The sequence below is a fragment of the Neodiprion pinetum genome, chromosome 3 (genome assembly GCF_021155775.2).
Source record: "Neodiprion pinetum isolate iyNeoPine1 chromosome 3, iyNeoPine1.2, whole genome shotgun sequence".
Classification (NCBI taxonomy): Eukaryota; Metazoa; Arthropoda; class Insecta; order Hymenoptera; family Diprionidae; genus Neodiprion; species Neodiprion pinetum.
In genome coordinates this window covers 4,004,949-4,010,948 of record NC_060234.1, presented here as the reverse complement: position 1 = coordinate 4,010,948, position 6,000 = coordinate 4,004,949, and positions in this window count along the sequence as shown.

Below are 6,000 nucleotides of genomic sequence, written 5' to 3'. Positions count from 1 at the left end.
CTATTATTTGAATGAAATGTGATTGTCCTCGAATTAACAAATTGTAGATTTTCACTCAGCGTGTATAAGACATTCGAAAAACGACGGACGGTCCGTCAAGATTACACAAGTGGTTTGGATAGTGTGGTAAAGTAATTAAAGAGGGACGAACGCGTCGGTCTCTCGATCTCATGCCAATAATTGACCCTTACCGGTGATGTTCACAAGCCTCGGCTGATTATCGGTGTCCGTATAGCCTTTGGCTTACACTTCGAAAGTAGATTAACGAAGATTGATTGTATCGGTTAATCCTCTCCAACCGACGGCTTCAATGAGTCCAATTGATTTCGAACTACACTGAGCTCGCTATTTGCGTCTAAACGTTTCGCGAATAATTTCGAGGATAACTGTGATTATAGTTTTTAAAGTAATGCTTTCTTTCTCTTGTTCAGTCTGTCAATGGCATCGTGTTTATTAATTCATACTGTTTAAACTTTTTCTTCCTACACTTCTTTGTTTGTAATTATGAGGTTTCGATGAACGTGAAGGAGATTCTGAATCCCAAAATCAGCGAAAAAAGAATTATTCATGATATATTCCTACGCTTGATCATAGTGGATATAATGCAGGGAGAGTTCTGGACACAGATTTCTACATCGATATTTTACCGACACTTAGCCAAGACACAAACCCTTCTCTAGAATTTTATAAGATAGAGGATATCCCCACTTTGATTGACTTTATCGATCATTGGATTATTGAATTGCTTTACTTTACCGGCAATTTACCCCACCCTACCATAGTTGCAACCTTAATCAAATATAGTGCCTCAGAAATGTGCGCTACTTTACCATAGTTTTAACACCAATCGGGAAGAATCCCGGAACTCTTATAGCCACATGAGTACCTCATCGAGCAGGATTTAGAAAACTAGTCGGAGTGGGGATAACCTAACCTTCGAAAATTATAAAAAAAGGTTTGTGTCCTGGCTAAATCTCGATAAATTATCGGTACAGGAATCTGTCTTCAGAAGTCTCCTTGTTTATATACTGATCAGTAATTTTTGAACGATTTCCTTCTATACACAAGTGGAAACAAATTGTCCTTTGTATGAAACTTAAATTTCCAGAGCTTTACCCGAGATCCTCTGAATTTTAAATCGTGGTAATTAATTATTAATAAAGTAACAAATAATCTAGAACTAGATTGTTTTGTACACATGTTTAATGTATGTACGTGGTACCCATATTTATACAAATGTAAAGTATACAGCGCTTAACCGGATTTTAAATATTAAAATTGAAGTAGTAAAACGTGGTACTGCTGACATGGTAATTATAAGTTCATCGAGACGATGTTGAACGTTAATTAAAAAGCGCTCGTCGGTCGAGGGGTTTTAATTACCGACATACTAGTACGCAGGAAACTACATTTGCCGTTTGTATGCCAACTTCAAATGCTTGGGCCGAACGGTTCCTAGCTAATTTGATAATAGGCTACAAGAAAACTTACTCAAAAGCACTGAATTTGGTTTATTGAACTTGCGGCATAAAATAGGACAATGCCAAAGTATTAATCTACCTACGTTCATATTTGCTTCCGAGTTTATCGAGTATATTGTGTTCGAAAATTTCTAACCTATTTATTGAAAATACACGAACTGTGTTTTTCGGCGTAGAATATTAATCGGTAGAATACTTTCCTCGTTCGAATGTGCTTAATATTTAAATTTAACGAAATCTTTATTATCAATTGAATGAGAAGAATCAACCTTAGAACCTGAGAAAGTGTCAAATCTTCATACCAACAGATAATCGATCAAATCGTCTAGAGATTGATCAACTTAACAAATAAACAAACCATATCTGGCACTGTAATTAAATTAAAGCACTCGAGTCAATTTTTTTCATACATTTTTTTCTTGCTATGCTGATTGCCGTTGTACAGTTGAGAACTAATTTACATTTAATACCCATAAAGATATATTGAGGTTACGATAAAAAATAAAATAGTCAAAGACTGTGGGAACAAAGTAACCGCAAGTAGAAAATTCTCTTAACGAAGTAATGTGAGGGATGTTAAAAACGTTACTAATATTTTTGGAAGGAGAGGCGGAGAGGAAGATATAAGAGATAAGAGATAAGAGATGGGGAATTCATTCTGAAAGTAGCTGCGGACGTTTAAGAATTTTGATACAGGGGATTAGACTCCTTTCGGCAACTCGACTTATTCAACCGGGATCTTCCTCCCCCAAAGTGGATTTTTATTTCAAGAGGATCCCTCGACTTCCGTGCAGACTTCCTTATACACACCCAGGGTGGATGCACAGGGCGGGGAAAGAGCTACGATCCCTCAAGCCCTTAACATCTACCCCTTGGATTTACCCCTAACGCTGTTTCAGACGGTGGACCGAAACCAGGGATTAAATTTACGGTAGATAGTCCCGCAAAGTATATTGTATATATATATATATGACCAATTCCGTCAATTTTCCAGTTCACGATCCATAGTAAAAATGAATTCTATCTGTAATTTTCTCATCTTCTTACAACCCTTCTTTGGGGAACCAAAAATTTCACCTCTCGACTTCCCATTTTCGTTTCTTCAAATTCTGTCGGTTTAAATCAGTCTATCCCTCGACTTTCAGTGGAAGAAGAGAGATTCAACGATTTGAAAATAAAAAAAAAAAAAACTTTTATCGTTCGCGGATAATTATTTTTTCTGTAACATCGTACAGATTAAGAGAATCACTAAAATAACACGATTCTACGGAAGTGAGCCACATATTTTTAATACGTTTGAACAACTTTATAAAATTATTTTCACACCATTCCCGGAATTTAGAACCGTTGGTAAGTTTTTGCAAGAACCTAAAACTTGGACCCGGAACGAAATCGATTCTATGTTTTTTTAGATGATGATATTTTTCGAAACTGGTACTTGATCTTCTTGTACTTTTAGGGGAAGATTTAACTTCCTGTTGTATTGTAAATAAAAATACTAGTAACGGTTTGAAACTCGGCGAATTCCCAGATCTGGATGTGAATTGAAATTTGTAGCAGTTGAAGAAGATATTCCTGCCTCGATCATTCTCGGAAAATTGTCGGAATTGTCTGTAAATTCTGCACGGGCGAGACGAGACATCTTTACGAATTTCGATCGACAAAGCGTATTACGATCTTCCCAGAGCGTAAGAACTTCACGAAAGTTGATGTAAATATTGAAAGTTTAAAATCGAGATAAAGGAATCGGCAGACTAATTATGAAATTCAGTTTTCAGCGGATGAGAAATTTACGAATAACGAACGGGGCGGTAAAAATCTAATTAAAACTCATTAGATTTCAAATATTTATACAAGCTTCAAGCCGCCTGTTATACTTTCAAATTCAAACTTCGGTGCAGCGTTGCAAAGACTGCATCAAAAAGGGTGGAGTACCGGCTCGACTCGGTTAGATATACTCGTATATGCTCAATTAGTTTCAGTTACACTCCGCAAGCCGTTTACCTGGTTAATTCGTTCGTCCCCTTACTTAACGACTCACCGAGGCGAAAGTCGCGGCGCAGCGAGGGATGAAAAATGGACGAACTAAATGTTTTTACATCCCCGCGAGGCTCGAGTCTCGTTTGGGAACAGCGACGCACAACAACCTGTGCAAATCGGCAAAAAGAGTAAGCGCAGCTTGCGAGCTGTGAAAAATAACGCAGACGGCATTTTTCGCCTAGTCTCCATCGAAGGTCGCTATTTTTCCTCGATAACAAATAGCTGGGATAATTTCTTACGGTTATAAAAATTCAGAACTAACCTTGAGCCTTATTTTACAACTAACAAGATTTGGGTTATCGTGTCACGGTCTGTTTGCGAATATTGAATACATTGGCGCAGATTTTATTCGGACGAAATTAATAATCGGCATTTATTTTGCGGTAGAAATTATGAAAAATATGGTTCTGAGAATAGAATATGAGTGTTGAAAACTGTTCAGCAAATAAAGATGGGAATAAACAAAGGCTGCAAGCGCCGTTACTGGCCGGAAATAAAAATGCAATTTTTTTCCATCGAGTATGAAAATCGTGATAAACAAAGTCGAGAATAGGAGGCGAAAAATTTGAACTACTCTTTACGAGAGGAAAAAAAAGAAGAGAAATTCAAAATCTATAATCTTATTTCGTTTCAGTGTGCTTGATCAAGATGTCGTAAATTCAATAGTTCTAAATGTAACATCGTACCAATAAAAGGACTCAGGATCCGATATCAGAAAGAGTAAAATATGAAACATCGAAACATAAAATTACGAAAGCTTGACAATCTTTGAGATGTACGATCATCAATAAAACGGCGAACAATCGAATAATCAAAATAAACATCAAGATGAAAATCAATTTTTCATCATTTCAAATTTCGTGCATCTCTTACATTTTGTTTTATTTTTTCAAACGATGATGCGGAACACGCGTCTGTCTATCCGAAAGAATTCGCTTCGCGATCTTTCGTCTCCGGGTGTTTACAGAGTAATTAATACCAGCCGCAAGTCGGATGATACAAAAGCTTCATGCAGTACCCGCCAACTACGCCCGTTACATCCATTGTTTACCCGAGATTGTTAGTCTTTGCTCACAGCGATGTGAGAACTGGGTTCGCGGTCCAAGTGGGGAGTGATTAATTATTACACCCCCTCCATTCTCCTCTGGTAATTCAACACCTTAACAGATTTAGCTTCGTTGTTCCGTAGTGATTAGGTGCTTGTTAATTTCCCCATTTCTCACGAGTCGGTCCTAACAAAAATAAAAAAAAAAAAAATAAAAAAAAAAAAAAACAATCAAACAAAGATGCGGAAAAAAAATTCTTGCACACAAATTTTTCAAGCTGAAAAACTTTGCGAATCTAATGTACGTAAAAGAAAAAAAAAAATAACGATATTCTCCGTTCCGTTACAGCGTTAATCATTTTTATTAATTCCATATTTTGTGACAAATTTTAGGTTTGAATGTTCCTTTTGTTTTTTTTTTTCCTCATCTCGTCATCGCATGGTTTTTAATTCGTGTTAAAACAAGTGTCGAATAGTTCAAATTTCATTTCAGGATAAAATATGTTCGAAATATTGCGATATTTTCAAATTCGTTTAGCCTAATGATTTTATTCGTCGTCGTGAGATAGATATTTGTGTCATCTCAATTTTTCTTTTGAATCGTTATTCGAGCGGAATTAAAAAAAATCTCCGGCGGAGCGAGATTTGACACAGCATTTTGTGCGTCGTTTTGTCAGTGAAATAATTACGAAATACGCGGGGATTTTCAGGTCTGGATAACAAAGAGTCGAGTCAAAATTAAGGTCGTCTCACTCTTGCGTCAGTTTCGATTAAATGACAATGGGATTTTTAATTGTTTTTCCCCATCTCAGACAAAGTGCTCGGGACAGGTCTACGGTTATTTAATTTGAACTGATTCGTCCTTTAACGAAATACTCGCTAATCTCATTGTATGCGCGATGCATTTTTTATACAAAAATATCACCTCTCGTTATTATGTTGTCGAATATATTTTCTCGCCTCTTCTGCTTCTTTTGGCTTCTTTCTCGACGCTTTCTTGTTACTTATTCTTGATAATTATACTTGCTTAATAAGTTTGTCAACGCATCAAACGATGAGCTGAATTAATTGGATGTCAACCGCAAGCCGTTCTTGAATTTTATTTAATTTTCTTTCACGTATATATGTATATATATATATATGTATATATACCTGTTGCAAACTATGCAACAAAAATTTCTTTTTTTTTTCTCTCCTTTTTCTTTGCACTCACAGCGACGTGACGAGAAATGACAATTAGCGACTTGTGGAGTTTTCAAAGTTCTTACAACCACGTTCATTAGCCGAACTGTTATAATTAATGCATCGCAAGTTTTCCGATATTTCTTTCGTTGGCTTCTATTTTTTATTTTTTATTTTCTTTACTTTTATATAATTTAGAGTCAGCCCGTCAAGAATTAAAATTATTCCAAGTTGATCAAAGTTTTTTTTTTT